This window comes from Taeniopygia guttata, chromosome 2 (assembly GCF_048771995.1).
Source record: "Taeniopygia guttata chromosome 2, bTaeGut7.mat, whole genome shotgun sequence".
NCBI classification, from domain to species: domain Eukaryota; kingdom Metazoa; phylum Chordata; class Aves; order Passeriformes; family Estrildidae; genus Taeniopygia; species Taeniopygia guttata.
In genome coordinates, this window is record NC_133026.1 from 51,884,676 (window position 1) to 51,907,455 (window position 22,780).

At 40.8% G+C, this 22,780-nt stretch overlaps 1 long non-coding RNA gene across 1 annotated transcript; it reads right to left on the reverse strand.

Annotated features, from left to right (window-relative positions):
- Positions 1-1,822: 1,822 nt before the first annotated feature.
- LOC140682652 (uncharacterized) lies at positions 1,823-18,156 on the reverse strand. Its single transcript, XR_012054637.1, has 2 exons — positions 14,509-18,156; positions 1,823-14,049 (listed from the first exon to the last, which is right to left on the reverse strand). It is a non-coding gene; the product is annotated as an uncharacterized lncRNA (long non-coding RNA).
- Positions 18,157-22,780: the final 4,624 nt, after the last annotated feature.

Sequence of the window (22,780 nt, forward strand, 5' to 3'; positions counted from 1 at the left end):
CAGGAGCTGGGAGGGATTATGTTTTTCCTGGAAGATAGATCATTTGTAAATGCAAACTCTTTATTTGCAGTCCACAGTGAAATGACAAACGTGCTTGCTGGAAGGATTAAGGAAGGTTAAGTTCATTCAGAGTATTGTTACAACACCAAAGCTCATGGCCAATGAAACATTTAGGCTTGGAATTCCTATTTGGGCTCCTGTTATTGATTTTGGTGGATAATTGGAAGTCTAAACACATGCTGTTGAATCTAGGTGTAGTGTGCACTGCCTCAGACCTGAGCATAGTGAGTACCAAACACTGTCAAATTAGAGCAGTAACTTTCCAACCTGCCTGCAGACAGCTGGTAAGGAGACTAAAGAAAAGTTCTTCTGGGAAGGTGACCAAATCTGCCAGGAGAGGAGGATAGGGCTGAATTGCACATATAGGAGAGAGGGAGAGCAGAAGAAGAAACCTGTCATTGGCCAGGCAGAATCAGACACAGAAAACAAGTAAGATTTTTGTCAGGAGGATCTGAAAGCCACAAGAGGATGAAACAGAGCAGAGTGGGACTGTGAAGAGGAATACGTGGCACAACAGAGCACGGTGAACATAAACAGAGGGCCGATGCACAAGGGTGGAAAGGGACTGAGACAGAGATTCCAAGTAGTGATAGGTGTACCACTGGTGGCCTCCAAGCCCTAGAGAAGTAGTGGTGTGGGGCAGATAAATGCAGTTTGTGTCCTCCCTTGGAAATGTGAAAGCCTGCTGTGGAGGCAGAGCAGGGGAAGAGGAGGTAGTGCTTCTCCTATTATGGCTAAGGACAAAACCAAGAGCTACTGCCTGCCATCACTGAGGTAGAGTAGGCCAGCTGTAATTTATATGTAAATATGTAATATACCAAGCTGCTTTTTGTTCCGGAATCTTTATCAGGCTGCACAGTAAACTGCAAATAGAAAAAAGAATGGTCTGGCTGAATGTCTATATGTCCCCATCAATGCTTGCTTGCTTCCCACATTGCTCACTGCTAATTTCTTCTGTAGAGAAACCACTTGATTTAAAACCATGGTTATTCTCCCTGAGTGTTAAAATAAAAGGGATGATGAGAAGAAAGGAATGTTGGCAGAGACTAAGAACAAGAAGTGATCACTGTCAGGAGTACGTTGTGCATCTGAACACTGACAGTCAGTTCTCCTAGCACTCTGGAGAAAATGCCTGGGAAATGCAGTTCCAAGAATATGGTGGCTTAATGGAAATGTAAAGCCATCTCCTGTGGCCCATGAGGACAAGACCCCTGGAACGAGATAGTCTGAAGCACTTTATTTTTGCTTTGTCTTATCTCATCTTCCTGTCTGTGCAACAAACAACCTCTTAACTCTTACAGCATCCCCCTAGCTAGAAAATTAAAAGCTCTACGAAGTCACTGGTTACAGTCAGGAATAGTGAAACCTCAGCAATCCAATTTTTCTCATACCAGTGTAAATTAGGATTAATTCCACTGAAGTCAATGAGACAAATATAAAAGTAGTGCAAGTGAAGTTTTAGATTTCAGCTTTAAGTCAAACAAAAAGATGAATTTGCCTAATAAGGGTTTTCTTTCTTTATTCAAAACTGTACGCATTTCTGGTTGAATTTTTTCCCCTTCAGTGTGAATTTATCTGTAGCATTTCTTCACTGTTGGAGCTTGGATATTTCAATGTGAAAAACAGCATCCCATCAAATAAAGATGGAAAAATGTGTCTGTGATGGTTTGACACTGGCACAGTGCCAGCACCCCCATGAAAATGCAACCTATCAATTGAATGCTGTGAAATGCGATCGAGAGCAGAGCAAAGCAGGCCAAACTTAATAACGAGAGAAAAACTTTATTACACTACTACTACGCCTACTATAAAAGGGAAAAAAAGGGAGGGAAAAAAACACACACAAAATTCGAAATGAAAACCTTTCAAAACATTCCTCCTCCCACCACCCAACTCCAACAAATCACAGCGAGACACATTTGGACCCTTAATCAAGTCTTCAGCCTTCCACATAATCAATACTGAGTCCATCAGAGGAGAGAGGAGTCTCCCTTGCACCATAGACCCCCAGGAAACACAGCTGCCAACTCTTGTGTTTCCATGTCACACATGGCACTGCCCAGACACACCGGCCAGTGTGACACTCTCCTCTCCATGTCACAGTGCTCTCACCACCGTGCAGGGACAGAGACTGCTTATAGGGCTCCTTTAAGGATGCTTTGCCAAGGACCAACAGGAACAACAGTCCAGTGTCTCATTTTGGGACTAGAGTCCCCCCATTTTCCCCTGGGGCCGAGGGTCCCAGAACAGAGATCATCTTCTCTTCTTCTCTGAAGATGGAGGGCATCCTCACACCCTCCTCAGCTTTCTCTGTTCATTCCTGAACTGGTAGTTGCTGAAGGAGTCTCTTGGCTCACCAGTGCATCCCCCTAAAATACAGTCTCTCTTGGAGGAAGGATTGGTTCAGTCTATGGCTAACAAGAAGAGTCCAGCCAAAAGCCACTCCATCATCTCCCCCCAACCTTCTTTTCCTAACATCTGAGGTCCCAGGCTGTCCCTCTTCCCTTCAATTTGAGGAGGAGTAATATTTCACAAAGCCTTCATTTCCCAGGAAAGGGTTAAAATTCCCGGACTCCCCCCCGGACGGCATCTTCCCCCCACCCTCCTCCTTCTCCTCTGCCGGCAAACTTCCAGGTGTCTGCTGGCTCTCTGTCTCTTTTCCCTCAAGGCTGGGGGTGAAACAAAGACATCCCAGATGTTTTCCACCCTTCCGTCCGCAGGAGCTGGTCCAGCTTGGTTCCAGATCCTTCACCCCCTGGCCTACCTCCCCAGGCCACATGGCTTTTCCCCTCCCCCACCCATCTTGTGGCTGGGCAGGGGAGGTCTGCACCCTCCAATTACCAAACCAAAGAGAGCGACTCCTCCTGGGAATTCCGCTTTTAACCCCTCTGTGTTCTCAGAGGCGTGTCCACCTTCAATTGGTCACCCCCAGTGTCAGTATCCAAACCTGACCCCTGACTGGATTGACCTCTTCCTTCCGGAAAAGTTCTTTTTCCGTGTCAAACCACGACAGCACCAATGGTCTGGGAATTACAGGCAATGAGTTTATTAACTAATGTCCTCCAAGCAATCTCAATTTTCTCATATTGTAATGAGATAGAAAGAGGATAGAAAGCTGTTGCTGTACTGGAAAAAAAATATCAACACTAAATATATTCTAGAAATCACAAGGGATAAAATGTAATTGATGTCAGAATGACAAGAAATCCTAATACTAATAGGGCATCTGACCTGTAAAACAAATAATTTTCAGTGATGGAAAATACAAGGGTTGTTAAAAGAACTGTGCAATGATGTTGTTCACTAAGTCTGGTGTAGAAACTGTAGAAAGCCTCACTAGGGCCATTATTAAAAGAAAGATTGTTTAACCTTTCATCAACCTTCTTGGAGATGTGCTATCTCCATCTATAATCAGACATAGACACAGACACTTACCGTGGCTAGGCAGGAAATACTCGTCTCACTGGTACCCCCAGTGCCATCTCCATGCCTCTATTCTCCCATGTTTTACTACTCCTAATTCTATCAGCTCCACTACCAGTTGCATACAAAACCAAAAGAGGGGATCAAGCATCTCTCCCATCCTCCTGAAAATTCCTCAGGGACTAAAACATAAGACAGAAAGTTGCTGGTTGTAGGTAACTAACCTTTCCTTCTCACTTGAATGATGGTCTGCATGCATGCCCTTGGGGTGACCCTGAGCCCTTCAATAATACAAAATCTAACTACCAACCAAAGTTGTAAAGCAGTCTTGATGGCATAGCTTAAATAAAAATTTAGGGGAGACAGGTCTGCAAAGCTGGCTGACATAGACAGCATGAGGTATAACAGAGTCATGACTCATGTTCTTTAAACTCTGTACAGGGTTATCCACCATATGCTTGTGTGAGGTAATAAACTGACAGGCAAGGAAATTTTCAGTAGAGATGATGAGTCAAGGAAGGCAAATGTGGAATACAGGAGGTTGAATGTAGGCTTTGTCCCTTGGGCAGGGTTTTCAAGCGCTTGTCTCAGAGTTAAGTTTCATAGTGCTAAACCATTCAAGCACAAAATGCAGTACTGATATGAGTGCTGGCATCTGAATAGGTCTCACTGTCTAAAGGGATCCTGAGAGGCTGTGGACAAAAAGGTTTTGGGTTTTCTGGAATATGAGCAGTGAGGTGATTTCTATGTCAAGAGTGAAAAAAGAAGCCCTAAGGATTATAGATTCAGTAAGATCTCTTCAGTGGAAATACTAGATAGTATGATTTTTTTTCACCCTTAAAAGGAATAAATAACTCCAACCCATTTACTATACCTTCTTCTGAAAACTTGAGGACCAGAGCCAAGAATTCTTCCCTGGCAAAAGTGCAGAAGGGAGTATGTGTGCAGGCACTGAACCTTGTAAGGCCCTGTATGAGGAAACTACCTCGGTTTTCTTTAAGAGTGCGTACTGCTTATCACATAAATCAAGATAATTCCTTCAGCTGAGGAGCACCAGCTCACTAACTCAAGATGCACTCTGGCAGTCTGGTTCACTGTGTAAATCTAAATGTAAGGACTTAGTAAACAGTAAAGTCTGTTGAAGTCAGTGATTTATATTTCACTTGGCCTTAACAAGCTGCTAATGCTATTCAGCACGGACAAATATCTCACACCTACCTAAACTCCAGTACAGCATTTATTATCTCAGACACTCCTTCCTGGCTGTTCTGAACCACTGCAGTGTGCTCTGCATTGTTAAATGACTTTCAAGTTGTTCTATTTTCATCTATGTTAGATTTTTCAACTGCACAACTTGCCTTGTGTTAGCACATGCTTGCCTGACCCTCAGTGAATTTCCAGTCCCCTCATTAAAATCTGTATTTGTTCTCCTATACCCATCTCTTATAATGCTTCCTCTTCCAGCTAGCCCAGATTGAGAAACCCCTCTATGAGCATGCTTCAAGGTGTCTTTATGTTTTAGGGAACAAGACTTGGATTTTCTAGGCTTGCTGTATTGTAGAAGAGGAAATTTGTGTTCATCTCTAAAAAACCAAGCTCTTTCTGGAGCATAGGGGACAGAACATGGTGGGGATAAATAGCACTGCTAGGATAGGGGAAGAAAACAAAATGGTCCTTCCAAAAGCCAAGGGAAGCTGATAATCTTACCAGGCACTCTGTAGCAACAGCTCTTCCACAATGCTGGATGCTAAGAGAGCATCTCATTAGTACTTTTCTCTGATAATAAGAACAACATGGCATTCACCTAGAGATAGCCCAGGAGCATAAATTCATGGAACACTTGAGGCAGAAACCCAAGATGATACATACATAACGCATGGAGAAGCAGAAACTTTCTTCTGCAGCCACACAGAAATGGTACAAACAGCAGATTGGTTACTTCAAAAGAAAAAGCAAGAAAAACTATTTCCCTGTTCATTGTCACAAGCCTTTCCATCCTCACTTATCCCATCCCTTTCTCCCTACTGTCTTTTAAAAAACAGCAGCTGACCATACACAAGAAAGGAAGAAAATAATAGATCTGAAGAGTCCCAATGTACCTTTAAGATCATACCTATAATGCAGCCATAGCCCCAAAAATAACAAGATCATCCCACAATCAATGCAAAAATCATCTGAGATGCAGTTTTGAGCAATATATTGAATTCTTAGTAAAAAACGGCAAAGTATGCAAAAGAGCAGAAAGTAGGTTTAAAACAATAGCAGTTTACAAATTGAAAAATTGATCCAAAAGAGAGTCTCTTTGGGCTGCAACTGTGTTAGAAAGTGTCTTGATAAGAAAGAGTTATGGTCTGATACAGAGTTGTGGGGAATTGCTCCCACATATCAGAGAAGTGTTGGCATTCTGCAGCTCAGCACAACAATCACTGCACACCCATCCATTAGATATTGGATATATCTAGATATACAGCTGGATATCAACAGGCCAGAGAGCATGGCAGCTTTTACCAGAGGAGCCAACCACTCAGCTTACCATGCACACAGCATCAAATGGAAACGTCAACATCAATTATTTACTAATTATTATCTACACTTTATTGTTAATAGGCCTGGCTTTGACATTTGCAGGGATTCTGCCTGCAAAGAGTGGCAGTGATTCTGCCTGCCAGTTCCCAGGGTGAAGTGCTTCTGGGCTCCATTCAGGATGAATGTCCATTATCCTCTTGTCCTTTTTTAGTAGTGATGAGAGGTATTTACAGGAACAATAGGACTGACAGGAGACAATATCCTTCTTAGGGAGACATTAGTCTGCTTTTCACTGTACAAAAAAACCCTACAGGTTTAAGGGCAAGCATAAGAAGTCTGAGCCAGATGGTATTCCAGCAGTAGCTCAGCATAAAAGAATTTGCATTGTGCCTAGAAAGAGTCAGATTTAAGATGTTTTTGGTAGATGAGGCTGTTAACATTAATCACTCTTCAGATGTCTGCTGTATTCATAGCTCATGGACAGAGACCTTGGGCTTGTGCTAAGACATGGTGAACGGGTTATCCACTTCTTGCAACCTCCAAAGCTTGAGGTAAGATTTTTTTTATTTTTTATCTCAGGCTTGTGAGTTTCCAGTATAAATAGTCTTAAGAAGGTAGAAATATCCTTGCTGCCAGTAAGCACTATTACTTTATTACTAACTAGATTCCTACACATTTCAAATGAAATGTGAAATCTGATAGCTAAAAATAAAACTTAATTATTATATTTCTAGTTGAAATAGCTGATAATTTGGTCTTGTTGCACCCTAATAGGATATCATCAGACCTGCAATTTTAACAGTGCAAACCAAGTAACTCTAATAACTGTCTTTTCACCTAGCTATTCTTACTGAAGGAAACGAAGACAAGCACAGCATGTTACGGCACTTTTTTCAGACCACTAGACCATTCTAATCTAATTTATGGTGGCAACCTTTACTTTTAACTAGGTCAGTTCACTCTCTGAAACCATGGAGAAAAGTATCCTGACAATGCAAAATTATGAAGTATTGGAAACAATACAAATCTGAACTTGTAAGTAAGAGAAGAGCTGTGTTTGAATAAAACTAGCCACAATGGAAATATTGTGTGAAGCTGCCACAGGAAAAAGAAACTCACTTTAGAAAGAAAAAGAGAATTACTTGCATTGGGTGAGATCCAGCAAGCTGTTGAACTCAGCAGGGGATCTTTGTCTTGGTTTCAGCGGGCTTGGCTTGGAGCCGTTTTTTCTCAAAGTTCAGAGAATCAATTTGGTTCTTTGACTCTTGAGACTGAATTGGACGAGTAATACTTATTCTGATAATCTGGAAAGCCAGCTTTACTGACTCAAGGATGTTTAGAAAAACTGTGTGCAGCCCACCTCCAATGGTGGCTTTGCTGATCTTTACTGAGTTGGGATCCCCAAGAACTCCTGGCTCCTTCTGTTACCCCCTGCTCTCTGAGAAGCACATGTAGAGTACCTGATGCTGCATCTTCCAGAGACTCTCTGGAGCTAACACTTATTGCCATATTCCTAACTTTCAGATTTTAATTAAATCAAATGTCAGTAGAATCATATTATTTTCGGCTGGTTAGATTTTAATGATGTTTTAAACTGATCCATCACTTTAATGAAATAATTATATAATGCTGAGATGTGTGGTACTATTCATCTGAATTAATAACACGATCACTTTTTGTGCTGTCATTTGTTGTTGAGGAGGGAGAATATCAAGCAGCTTTCTCAGTCTGCAGATAAATGAGGCAAAATTCTCCCTGTTTGTGTTTACTGAAATGCCCTCTCCCTTACAGACCATGTCTTACTTACTATGACTATTCTTCACACATCTTGCACCCAAAACTCATGGTGTTTGCTTTGTTTCTGGCTGAAGATGACAAGTTAGCATTGCCAGGGCAGGTGACCATTGCCTGACTGCTTGAAGCAATACAAGCAGAGTACAGAAAGCTTACTCAAATATAAGGAATGAAACATTAAAGCTTTCTGTTGCAGGCAGTCAACAAAAATGAATTTCAAGAAGCTTTGTGAATTAAGGGAGTTGGTTAGGATAAAAAGCTGTTTAAAGGAAGTGGGCATTTAATGATGAGATGAAAGGACAGCTCAACAGGGAAAGGAGATGGCAGCAGTGTTTTACCTGATGACATTTTCTCAAGGGCCTCTGTACGTCATTTAAGCTTTCATCCTTCTTTTCGATAATTATTGTGTACGCAGTGGGAATTAGTGTGTATGCATTAGAAAGATGTTTGGTGCTCTGCTGAGGCTTCATAAGGTATTCAGCTCCTGCAATAGTACTGTCTCTGTGAGGGGGACACATTCTCCAGAGAAATTATGTGGAAACCACATGAGGGCTACCCCAGGGAAAATTTCTCCCTGTCCTGGCAGCCATATACATTATGTGTCACACTTTTTAGATTTTTATCTCTAACGAAGAAATAGAGCCATCAGAAAATATACAGTTTTGTAGTCTGGGTACACTGAAAAGCACTGTCGCCTCATTTCTCCTGAATGTGGTTAATCACTTCATGTGGGTGTCACGGGGATGTACCTGAAGGAACAGATTTCTACCTGACACCAGGCAAAAGTATTCTCAATCTACTCTTATTGCAACTTTGTATGCAAAGATTGCTTTCCAGAGCAAAGCAGTGTAAGTTGCCTCCTCTAGTGTGCTTGATCTCACAACTGATTATCACTCCATCAGTGCTGAGATCCAGAAATTCTCTCTGCTCCCTCTTGAGGTCACACCTTCCTTAGCCTTTGTTCTCCCTCATACACACCTGCATCCAGTCATCCTCAGCCCCAGGCGGCTTTGGTTAGGTCTTTCCCAAGAGGCCTTTTTTCACTGTGATAAATTCTGGGTTCCCTTTTTTTTGTAACCCATTGCAAAGTTTTTTGCAGTACTAGCAAAGGTCTTGTGATAGGATGTGAGCCCTGTGTGTATATGCTGTGAGTGTCTGGGAACTTGGATGCACAAATGCAATTTGTGCATTTTTACATTTTTTTGTAATGGTGGAAAATCTCTCTCTACTGATCATGGATGATATGCAACTTTCACTGTCCCAGCTCTCACATGTCTGATCTAATTTTCGGAAGAACTCCATTATGTTTTTTCACCATTTTTAAATATAGCTATTCCTACTCCCAGCTGTACCATGAGCTAGGATATAGGTAGAAAGAAAGTATTTTGATTCTGCCATGGAGCTGTTGGTAATGTCCCCTTAAGGACTGTTATTTTATTTTTAGCAGTGTATCCAAGTGTTGAGTTTGGAAGGAAGAACCAAAATCCTTTCTGGATGCTGGACAGAAGCAGAGACCCAACTGCAGTTTCAAAGCATGGGTGAATCAGGATATGGCAGAGAGAAGTGGAGGAACTTGTAAGAGTTTTCTAGGATGATGGAGAAAAGTGGAAGAGCAGTGAAGCAGGAGGAGGCCATATTTCAGAAAGCCAAGAGTAGCCCTTGTAATTGTATTTTGAATGTACTTATTTTGTAGTTTCAGGTGTATATAGCCATCAAACTCTTGGAAGAAAATAAGTGCCAAGAATTCACATCTTTATTTCAACTTCTTATTTGACATTGACAATCATTTACTGTCTGCTTCTCAGTTGTTCTCTCTCCCACTTTTTTCCAGCAATGGTGTGAAAGGAAGAGCACAATCAGCCAAAGCCATTTTTATGAACTGACTTGTTCAGTCATTTTCCTTTGGCTACCCAACAAGAAATATTTGCAAATCCATCTTGTAAGAATCTGCAACTGAACTGCATGACACCTGGGTGGGAAGCTTAGAGGCTTAATAAAGTACTTTGCAGTTACATAAATTTCAAGAAATTCTAACATGAGTCAAAGAAGTCTCTAAAATTAAATCCTGTTCTTCCTCTTTCGGTTTCTGATGACCAGAACTGGTGAGTACCTACACATATAATCCAGACATCTTTCTGACACACTTTTGACTGAGCAGCATTTTTGTTAATTCAGCAAGTTTACGCCCTTAGATTTGGGAAAAGGAGAAAGAGAGGAAAAAAACATTACTTTAATGGTTCAGTAAGAGCCAGTGATAGAACTCGTATGATACATTTCTGTCCCTAGCTGAGCATTATGAAGTTCCACTCACTTCAATTTGTATTCTGGAGTTAGCCTAAAATGGCCTCTTGACGGGGGCTTTCTCCCTTTTAAAATCTGCAATATTCTTCTTCCTCCTAATGCCCTGCCTCTGGTTGCATGAAGAGAGAAATTCATCATGTGGACAACTGGATACTATTTCCCATGTGGTGTAAAACAATTGATGGTTTGAAGTTCTAGAGGGCTTGGCCCTGCTTGATTAATTTTTTGAGTCATCCCACAAGTTAGTTCTTAAGCAATTAATGTCATTGTCCATCATCCCTGGGAAATAATCCATAGCTGATATGGACAGAGGAGAAAAGAAGAACGATCGAGAGTCACCTGTCCATATCAAAATCATCTTAACAACTTTCTTGTGTTTGAATTCATGGCAAATTTCAACTATAACTCATCTGAGACACCTCCAACATACTTTTGTCTCCTATTGTTGTTGGAGAAGATGAATAATGAATCTCAGCTTGTTATGTAAAAGTGAATAAAGCATTTGTTTCCTGATTTGTGTTAGGACCAAGGGAGCTATCATAACTTGCCACAAACCATATGGTCCTCAAGTGCATTTCTTTCTTGTACATTTTTCACTTTTAATGAAGTCCAGATCGACTGTTTGTCTGTCAAGTATTCTTTCTCACCTGACACAGGCCTACAGTCCTAATTCAATTTTCTTTTTTTTAAGCAGACTCAAAATCCCCACTCACTCTTTCCCCTTGCAGATAAATAGGTTGTTTGTTTCTACTTCTCCTAGTATTGTCACATTAATCTATGTGTATAAAACCCCAAAACTCCTGTGCATTTCATGGCTACAAATTCTAGCTGAGTTGATATCAAGTTTGTTAGCTTCCTCAGCTTAAGCAAGACCTTACTTTCTGTCTCTGTCCCATTTTCCACATTATTTTGAAGGACTTTTCCCTAATTGCTTCTGATGCTTATTCCAGGATTACTTTATATTTCAAGCAATCCTCCTGACTGTGACTAATTTTGTCACAGTAGAAGCATTTACCTCAATTTCTTATTTCTGCTTTTTCTGAGTGCCAGCTTCCTAGTTTTAACCAATTTTAACACTTCTTTCTAGCCGACTCAGGCACCATAAAACAAATGAGAATCCCTCTTTTCCACCCAGCTTGGCACATCCCTGTGCTTACAGCGTCAACTGTAATGGGGTCCCATACACCTTACTTTTACAGGAGTTTCCCCTCCTCTTGCCAGTGAAAATACTGTGATGAATATCCCAGGCTTCTAAAACCAAACTTGTCATGACTCCCACACTGAGCTCCACAGCCTGTCTCCAGCTACATTTGCCTGTTAAACTACAAGCAATCCCTCTGTCACTCCTTAGGCTGATCTGAAACTGCCCCACTGATTCCTGAACAGAAAAGAGCCAGCCGTATCCCACTTCTAAAGGCACAGTCAAACACTCAAACAGGTCTCCTGAGAGGCCAAGGGTCCAGGGAATCTCTCCCTGACCCTGTAATTGGTGCTGTTGGACACACGCGCTGCTGCTCGCTGAAGCCTTGCAAACTGCATGCACTGAACCTGAGCTGGCTCCTCATGGATCAGAAAAATATGCTGCTGATGCTCCAATCCATCTGAGCATTTCTCAGCTGGTCCAATCCAAGATGCCCAATATGGACTATGTGCATACATGGGTACATGAAGGGTGCAGGGCTGCTCACATGCCCTGTTGTTACCAGGGGTCACTTCTCTCCGTTCTAGCACACTGCAGTTGCTCAGCATTGCAGGGACATAACCAACCTATCCCACCTTTGATGTTCAGTCTGAATAGATGCAAATAAGCAAACACTTTCAAAGAATGAAAAGGAAATGGCTTTGATTTTCTAATCAAGCATCGATTGCCCAATGTCACTAACATTGAACGCAAGGGTTTTTTTTCAGCCTTAAGAGTGTTCTTTCATTTTTCAGGCAGGCAGCTCCAGTCAAAAGATGAACAAACAAGCAATGACAAGTTTTTACCAGGAACAAAATAAAAGACCATATCATGCATAGTCTGCTAAAAACTACTTTAATTTTTCCTCTATGGGTGGAAATTCTACTTGAAAAATATTTCAGAATTTGTGCCTGTATGAATAAAAATTTACTTATTTACCCACAGAACCCTTTCCATATAGGGTCAAATAACTACCAACATAATTTGTCTTTTCTTTGATCAAAGTTTACTCAAACAGTAACCATGGGGATGTGAGGATGTAAAGGCAGAAAAATCAAATGCCGTGAATAATACCTCTTAATAGAGGTTCAGCAGCCATAAAATATAGACTGTCACTGTTTCTAGGTTCCTTGATCCAAACAGAAGAAAACACAAGATTTTACTTGCATTGCTAATGCCACAAGATTGGAACTAGAAGAATACCTGGACATGTGACGTTCTATAGGAATTATTAAATTTGTCTAATTGCTGTGTTTTTCAGGAAGAGTGAAAGGTGAGTTCCATTTTTTTATTTCCTGCTCAACGTCTGTCAAAAATAAATACAATCCTGTATTAGAGAAAGAGAGGTTTGAGTTACACACTCAAAGGCCAAACCCTGCAGTTCTTATTAAAATGAAAATATTTCATTATTGCATTGGGAACTGAATCTAATAAGCTGGTCTCACTTTTGCCACACAAACACGTATAGAAACACAGAAATCCTCAAGCTTTGTCCTGAAAACTGAACCGCAGACTCAGCAAACAAACAGCACATAATTATTTGCTCAATTACTCTCGGAGCACAACATCCCATTACCCTTGATGTGGCAGGAGAAGGACGGTGCTCAGTTCTGATTTTTAAAAATATTTTTTACATAGTTTTATAATATTGCTAGATCTTGGCAGATCACCATGGGACAGCAAATAGTACCTTCCCACTTCAACATATTTTAAAATTTTAAATTTTAGCATGGACAAAAGAATGCATGCTCCCCAGGTAATGCCTCAAAAAAAAAAAAAAAAAAAAAAAAAAGGACAAAATCCCCATAAACCACAATGTATTGGAAATATTCCAAACCTACTTGGTCTGAGCCAAGTATCTGGTGTGGAAAATTACAGTCCAAATGGTTAAGAATTGCTAGAAGCAATTGCAAACAGCTTTTCCCAAAGGAAAATGTTAGGCAACCTTACTGATAAGCAACCTTAAAAGTTCTGTGTGAAATAATAATAAAAAAAGGAATACCGAGTAAATAATGGTTCTGTTTATGTTGGTCGTATCTCCTCCTGAGAAGATGAGTGTTAACTGTTTAATGCCTTGCTACAGCTAGTCAAGTAATAAATAAGAACTGATGGCTTTCCCTCAGACTCAGTTGTGAGATTTTGTTGTCCACATGGATGCACCCACCCTCTCTCACTTCACCCTCCTCCAGCACAGCAGAGGGGAGATTGTGCAGCTCCATCTCATTAGTAGCCACATTCTGACAGCAATTTATACCCTGGCTTTTTGAGGCAGGGGGAGGATAAGAGAGTCAGGCAATTTAGTTTAATTGCTGTAGGCACGAAGAGGAGCTGCACCCTCCTGCCCCCGCTCATCCTGCCCTGCTCCAGACAGGGACTGCTGCCCTGGGCCGGCCTGACACGCATCGCCCAGCCAGCTCTTTGCCTTTGTTTCTGCTATTTATTAACTGATGCCCGCAGATAATTCCAATGTACTCTGGCCTCATTATGAGAAGGCAGACTCTCAGTTCAGTAATCTCACAGGATAAAAGAAAACAAGGAAAGAAGAGGCGAAAGTAATTAATGTACTTCAGGAGCTGCGGCAAGGCTTGAGGAACATGGGCTGCTTTCTCAGCTCCGACAAAAGACATGCATGGGCAGGAGGATGACTGGCTTTAGTCAAGATGTGCCTCAGCCTGACTTGGTTAGTGCCTTTGTGGTAGCAAATCCATAATTTTCATTGTTTCCTTCCACGCTGGGCACTGTCTCTGTTGTGCTTGGTCATCCCACTGCAACAAGACGATAGTTTAACACAATGATGACACCCTAAATTATAAAGAAACATGATAATTATTGATTTCAAAGCCAGGATTTTACTTTTGCATGATCTTTCTTCTGTCACCCTATAAGCCTTGAGCCCAGCCTATCCCAGGCAGCTGTGAGAGGGTCAGAATGCAGAAAGCCATTACCTTCTACATCTACAATGGCCTCCCAAGGAAGGAAGGAAGGAAGGAAGGAAGGAAGGAAGGAAGGAAGGAAGGAAGGAAGGAAGGAAGGATTTTTTTCTTAAAAAATAAAAGAGGGAATACTTTTCCTGGAAAAGCAGCAGCCTTAAACAGCTGCCTTCTCCCGCTCAAATCCAGAACAATGAGTTGTAAAAATTAAAGCCCTGGAGTAGAGTAAAACCTGCCATGTTTGCAAAGGCTGAGCTCCCAGCAGAGGCTAAAACCCAGGCCCCACAGCCCTACCTGAAGCAGCAGAGACCATCCCCTGCTCTGCAGCATGCCTCCTGCCTGCATGTGCATTCCTGACTTGGTAAAGCTCTCCTGTTAAGCATGAATAATGAACCGATTTGGGTTAAAAATAACTTTCTTTTTCCCCTCAGCTATTTTTTTTTTTTTTTTCAAACCGGATCATCCTCACAAATCCAGTCCACAAAGCTGCTCTGCAAATCATTCATCTAGCAGAAAGGCTGCTGCCAAAATGCAAGGGCAGAGCAAGCAGTCTGGGGCTTAACAGAGCATTTGCTGGTGATCATCTCTTAAGAAAACATTACTGCCTGCAAAACCCCACAGGTTAGCTGTATAGAACTACTGTGGGGCACTTGGTCAGAGGAGAAACTGCTCTTTCAACTGCTTATTATTGCTTTTTTATTGAGGCCATTGCTTTCAAGTATCCCTCTCTCCATCTAGTTCTGCATCCAAACTGAAAAATATACTCACAATGTCTGTGCTCAAGTCCTCCTTGCATCCATATTATGTGAAAAGAGCTGCAGCTTTTGGGGAATGCCAAGTCCCACAGCCACCCTTAGGAAGGACCCAAGCTCATTCTTTTCTTCATGGCACTGCCTGGCAGAGAGGCTGGCCATATTCCCCCTTTCAAGACACACATCTGTATCCCACCTTCACTTCCATACACTGCAAGGCCTTCCTTAGGCAGGTAGAGGGGATGTATTCCCAGCCAGAACCCTGCCTGCCCAATGTGCCTGTGCTAAGCACAGAAATTTGTGGAGCTGTGCTGGGAGATGTGATAAGCACAAGGCTGCTTTCTCTGGCTCCCGCGATGATTGCAAACAAGCTTTCTCATCTCTTCATGCTTATTACTTCCCAGTGCCACATCCTTGTTCCCTCTTGCAGCTTATGAAAGCTTGTGACCATTTTTCAATAATGTCAGTGTGCATATGCTGTAACTATCCTCCGGTTTTATCTGCAGGCAGTTATTAAACTGCCTCTTTCTTATCTCTCCTTTCCTCCACTTCTAAATATGTCACCCATCCCAGTATCTGCTCTACCATACTGCCTTACTACCTCTCTCTCCCTCCTTTGAGTCATGTATCAGCACTATCTGCTCTATGCAGCAAAAGGAGGGGAGATTCAGACTATGAGTCTTTTTTTTTTCCTTCTTCTTTTCTATTTCCATTTTTACCTTAAGTCCTTTGCTAAGTCTACTTGAAGGAAATCAACCTCTTTCCCACTGTATAAGTATCTCTTTGCTGGAATAGTCTCTGGGACTGATGGATTCCTATTGCCTTTGTATAATGCCCTTCTCAGAGCATGCACAAAGTAGTTTGTTACCCAATGTGAGGCCAATTTAAATATCCCGTGCTGTATAAATATCTGTCACACTTCAAAGGCATTTTGTAGACCTTCAAGCAAAATCAACTGTGCTGGCAACTCATAACTGATACTGCTTCAGCTAATTTTACAGGAAAACTTCCTTTATAATATGTGCCATTTCTGGCCAGAAAGAATATCCAACATCCAGCACCTGGTACAATTGCTTATTCTTCCCTGCAACAGCACTTCTTCTTCAAGCATCGTATTTTCCTTTTCTATCCACACACACTTTATATTTTCCTGAGGTGAGGCAAAATACAGGACTTCCATCTCAATTTTATAAAAGTCACACTCCTTTACTCCTATGCCATAAAACACCAGGCAGCAATGTTATACTGGAAGTCATGAATCCATTACTCTTAGATATGAGCAAATGCACTGACTATGCTATAGGGTAATTGCTCACACTGAAATAGACTCTCATGTACATTCTCTCTTAGAAATGTATTCAGTTCTAGTTCCAATTCTCACTGTGAAGACACACAAAGTGAGCACAGTTTAGTAAGCTCTGCACAGCCACAAGGTTCTGCAAAATAATGGATTTAGGAAGAAGATATTGCTTCATTTCAGCTGGAATTTACAGTGGTTTTATTGCACTCACATCACCTTTAGCTGCCATCACTCTTTGGAGTACCTGCAATCAGTGCAACCCCTTTTCATAAATGCCACAGATGCAATTATGCTCCCCTTTTGCAACTTATCCAAATACTTTTTGCCAGACTTTTGCGGCACATATACCTCAAACTCAGATTTGCGTAATTCAAAAATTATTTTATCTGTATGTGGCTGCACTACATATAGCTCAGCATTTTTCTTTTGAATGTTCCTAATGTCCAGCATATTTGTTTGAATCAAATTTCTATCCCATTACCTTTACCTCTAAATACCCTTGGATAAGTTACCCTAACAGAAAGGCTGCTTAAGCTTTGCTTTTTGCTCTGCTGCTGTAAAATCGTGCTCATTTATTTTAAGCTTGACCTAGGGCCTTTGTCTGCTGCCTTCTGGATCCTTGAAAGTCAAGAGCTTTGCTGTTCCTACATCTGCCTCCATTTTGAACACCATAGTGTGAATCCTTGTGTTTGTGACACATAGGCAGATTGTCCCTCTTTATACACATATGGCTCCAGGGAGTACCTTCTTAGTCAAGAAACACTCTTCTGTCAAGCATCTCTGTTTTTGTGACTTGGCTGAGTAGTAAACAGGGTCAATCCCAAACTTGATCCAGCTGCTCTACACTGCAGCTTTTCCTAAAAGTGCTATCAAAGCTCTTCAGTGTGAAGCTCCAACTCCTAAATAACATAATTTCTCCCATTTTTCTGAAGCCATTAGAATATCCTGACCCACAGCCTAACCAACTTTTTCTGTATTTGAAATCCTCTTGCAGAGCCCTTCATGAAGCCTGTGACATTTCAGTGTTGAAGCCTTCTGTGTGTAGCCTCAGCCAGAGCTGTCTCACCACCTTCTGCCTTTGACAGCTTCCTTCTCTATACAGGACATTTAATTGTCTCTCAATTCAAAGTATTTCTGTCCAGACTCCAAATGTCATCATACTTAAAAAAAACCCAATAAAATAGTTTTTTAAAAACCCACCTGGCTGCTGGCAGGCAGTTTGTTAAGCTTGTCCGAACTAATTCCAGTTTCATGTTGTTTGAGACATCAATCTTGGGCTGCTATGCTAAAACCTGTAGCAGGCACATCAAATATTATATGTCATTGTTACACTTTGTTCCACTCCAAACTTACTGTTGTTGACAAAAATGTGTCTATAGTTTGAGAACCCTGCATTTTCCAGTCCAAATAACAGCTGTTTCTTTGTCTGCATCTTCCATAAGAGGGTTTTCCTCCATCTGCATGCCAGATCCACACTCACAGCTTTTAACCAATCAGTTATAATCACACTACATTCCATCAATAGGCATCTGCCTCTCCCTAACCCCAAATACCAAATATTCCCACCTCCCCTCCTATTCTTGCAGCTTCTCCCACTGCAAATAAGCCCTACCTATATTACATATGTATTTTATCCTCTTCATTCTCCTTGTCTTCTTATTGAAATTTTCACAAGTGTTTGTATAAGATGCTAAAAGAATTTGACAAGTGTTTTGCTTGCATTAAAAGAGAAGGTATTTCTGGTAACTCATCCTAATTATCCCACATTTTGCCTAGTGGGATAATCATATAAGCGTTTCAACCTTTTAAGCAATGTTTTTTTCATATTTTTTTCCTTTGATCATCTTTTTTACTCAATAAAAGCAGGTGAAATAAAACCCTCTCTTTCTGTAGTGACAATATGTGATGTCAGATGGACTTTTCAAAACTCTTCTCCCTCCCCATCCTGCCAGATTTAACTTCAAATGGACTAATGCAAATCAATCCAAATGCTTGGAAGATCTTTTCTCTAGGATTCCTATCTACACTCTTTAATACAAAATACAGTATTTTCTTTTAGGAACCATAAGGAACAAACAACTTTAGATATAAAATTTCACAAATGGTGGCACAAAGTTCCATATTTATTATGTTAGCAGTTTCTCAGGTAACATCTCCTTTTACAATTAACATGTTTCCTTTGGCTGCCAGCATAACAAATTCACTCTGTAATGTAAGAGCAGCCTCGCTCTTGGTGATTCTTTTGTCAATAAGATAAAAATGCATCAGATTAGACTCTGCTTCCAAATGAACTTATGCATGAGGGAGCTTACTTTCATCCTGCAATTGGCTGTTAATTAGGTATGTTATACTAAGGAGACCATAAGGCTGAAATAAAATCTTACAGAATTTTTGTTATTAATTAAAAAGTATATTTAAATCCACAGCTTGAATTAAAATATACACAAGAGAAGGAAAACCTTTCTTTGAAAAATTTCACACTACTAAGGTAAGTATTTGAATGATTAAGATTTGGGTTTACATTTGGGAGCATAGATCCATCATTATTATAACCTTTTGTAGTTTCTAAATGGTTAAAAAATATTTTTTCTACTGTTACATAGTGCAACATGAAGAACCTGAAATAATTTCAAAATAGCATGCTGCTACCGGGTGAGAATATTATAGAAAATGAAATATCTTCAGAGAACATGGCAAGTGTCTCCAGCATAGTAACACAACTTGGTCATGGGTTGAGTAGTTTCTCATTGCTGCTTTCTACTGTAGATCTCAAACGGAAACATTATGTGAAATATGATTTAATTTTTTATCCTCTGAAATAGAGAAAGGGGGATTATACTGGTGAAATCTGTTCTGGAAGTTGTGATGGAAAGCACACTAGAAAGAAGGTGCCTGCAAAATAATGAGAGGCAAAAATAAAGAAAGAATTGAAGAAAATTGATAAAACAGAGAAGGAAGAAGCATGGGGGGGTCAAGATCCTTAAAATAAAAAGCATTAATATATTTTTAGTATGCAAATATGTTCAACTCACAGCCACAATTCAGTTGTAATTTCACTGTAAAATAATGGAGCATTATGGTTTCTGTCAAGGTCTTCATAGTGCAGGCAGGGATCCCTGTTTGTTTATATGTGCCATCTGAGCAGATGCAAGCAGAATGTCCTGTATCATTTCCCACGTCCTGCTCCCCACCAGTGACGTTCCCTCTGCCATTGCTGAGATGCACTCTCACTGGCTTGAGCGTGCTTGCACAGAGGCACACATGATGCCAAAGCAACAGCAGACCCCACCACTCCAGCACAAACTTACCCCTGGTCTGAACCACTATTTTCAAGGTTAGGATAAAATCCTCAGAGAGGGTTATTTTTGAGGAAAAAAATCTGATTATTGTAGCATCTTGGTAGCATATGTAGTTAGAAAGTAATTTCAATTATCCAAAAGTTTCTATTTGTAAACATGATAGCCCCTCACCAACACAACAAAATACTGTATAGAGTTTGATCTTCAGGCTATTGATTACTGCACACATTGCTGCTTTCTTCTTGGTGGCATTCAGAGCACTATTTTCCAGGGTGGCACTGAAGATTTAGCTGGCATGCTTACACAATATATAACCCCATGGTTTACCTGTTGTGGGCGTGGCTCAGAGTTAAGTATCCAAGGGAGAGGTTTAGCAAAGTTTTTTGCCTCACACAGAGTTCTGATGCTTGGCAGAAGTCAGGCCTATCCTGGTGATTTTCTGTTTATGAATATTTTACATTGCTCACCCCTTCCAGCACTGGCAAAGCTCGGTTTCCATGTTTTGATGTCTGCCCCTGCAGCCTCCTCACCCCTGGCAGTGGCTCCCTCCTGACTGCTGGGAAGACCTGGGATTTATTCCCAGACAGGAAAGCTGAGCTAGTGACTGCAGAATTAAGTATTTCCTTTTATTCTAACTTTAGGAGAAATGTTTGTATTTCTGCATCCTGTAAACTGAACATTTTTTTATGCCTCATATCTCTGCCTGTCTGGTATTTATCACCTGGTTAATGCACCTCAAACTTCTTCTCAGGTGGCCTCCAATAGAACAAATTGTAGATATTGATCCTCAAAGTCCCAGGGGACTTACAGACACTCTTGTTTATAAAAGGCACTATCATTTAAAAAAAAGTATTTTCTGCTTCAATCAAATCATATGAAGGCCACCATCTTCTATCTCAGGCTCTTTAAGCAGAATTTCTCCTCTGGCTTTAAATGAGTTCACTGTATATCAGCAGCATACAAGTGATGTGGCCAAATTCCCTTTTCCTTTGCTGCAGCCAGGTGCCAGGCTGCTAGAGAAGCTAAGACTGCATCAGGCTGCTATTTAAAACCTCAGACCCTACTTCACAGCTGGATCCTAAAACTCAGCCTGAAGAAGCTGAGCACCACTGTGCTAGCCCTCCATGAGATCTTTGCTGTGCCCATCAGAGCAATGCAGTCCCTTTCTCCTGCTCCAAAATCGGCAGATGCTCCTCATGCCCGAGGCCACAGGAGGACCCAGCAGCCCTGTCACTGGCCATGGCATTGGCAGCTGCACAGTTTCTCCAAGAAACCCTTCAATATTCACAAATACAAGAAATTAAAAGGCAGCTGCTTGTACTGCTTGTGCCTTCTCAAATGAAGAGCTCCTGGGAAGTCTTCCTAAAAGCATTAAAACACAGGAAAAAAAAATTCAAAACATGTTAATTCTCTCCTGCTTAAGAAACCCTAGACCCTAAACTATCCACTAGACTCATTTTCCCTTCTTGTTTTTGTTCTTTTCAGTCAGCTGGTATTTCTCTCAAATTAACGTATTGTTCATGTTTTTAGACTAATTTAAAACTCAGACCTTCTTAATACTGAAACTCACATCTGCTAAAATCATGAGAGCAGCTTTAACACTGCACATAGTTTTAATTCTGTATTAGGAAGAAAAAAAAACGTGAATCTGAGCTACCAAGTATGTCATCCTATGTCATCCTTGCTGGTGTGAATGAAAACTCACATGGTTATTCAGGACTTAAATAACTGACCATCAGGCAAATATCAGGGCACACCCAGCTCTCTACCTAAGCAGAATACATCTCGGGTGGTGCCAGGAGAGCACTTTGCACCAACAGTAGTGCTAATTTGATAAGGAACATGCCAGTCTGGGGATGATCCTCTGCCTAGTGTTTCCTGGCAGCCCCAATGCTTTTGTGGGCCATTGAGCCATTTCAGTCGCATTTGAAAAGGTGAGGAAATAATTTCATACCTATCTAGAGTCCTATAAGTTTTGTAGAAAAGCAGTGGGCTACAGAAACTGAAGAACACAGCACATTTGGTCTCTTCTGTGGGAAGCATTTTATAATGAACTTTTTTGTGCATAAGAGGGAATTAAGGAACAAAAGGCACAAACACTGTGGTAAAGCAGGCTTCATTAGCTCTGCTGCTCATAGACCAACTTGTATTTGACACTGGGCAATTATCCAGCCAATAACGACAACTTCAGCTTAACAAAAAGTCTAAGATGAAGACAGAGGAGGCTTAGCAGCTGTTCAGTTATGTGTCATCCGACAGGTAAAATCATGCTCTACAACAATTTTGAAATTGAGATATTTTTATCTTGCTGTTACATAAAAGAATCCAAAAGATACCTTAAGTAAGGAAATCAACTGTGAAAGTGAAGAAAATGATTGCCTTTCAAAGGGGCTGAAAGAGAAAAATAGGGCAGTTTTAATAGTTTGTATTGATCCAGTGAGTTGGTACCTTATTTTCCCTTTTTTTTTTCTTCCTGTAAAGAATACTTGCAGAATATGCAATATAGTAAGTGCTATTTCTCAAAACTGTCCTCATTTTAGGCATCAACACTATTTTGTTTGCTGGCTTGTTTTTCAAATCAATGGAAGTACTTAAGGAGGCCCTTAAAAGACTTCTGTTGCTTTTGGTTGATTCCATCCTTAGATTTGTGTTGATAGAAAACAAAACCAATAATACTTGTAAAAACCTAATAAAGGCATTGGGGTTTTTTTTCCAAAAATATGATAAAAGAACACCTAGTGAACCATCTTTTGTGGTGTTTCTTGCAGATAATGAAAATCTTGCATGAGTGCTGCTACATGAATTGCCAGGCTGCTTTGCATCGTGGTCCTCATCTTGCTAAGGGCACACACACTCCTCTGTCAACTCTCCTAACATAAAACAGTGAAAAGCCAGGTGCAACCAAGAGGAACTTCCACACATGAGCTCTGGCAGACATACTGTTTACAATGAATTTGTGTGTTGAATCGATGTGGAGCTTGTCCCAATGCCCTGAAGCAAGAAATGCCATTTATATTCATATCCCAGAAAAGAGGAGAAAATTATTCTAAAATAATTAAGGGCTGTTGAGCATGAAAGAATGCCAGGCTTTCAGACAAAATCCATGTTGCTGAGCGTAGGCATGAGAGAGGTATTGTTCCTCTTCTCAAAGCCACTTGTTTCTACATGGATTCTGCCATCAATACCCTCAGGTTTCTGGATGCTGCACATCCACA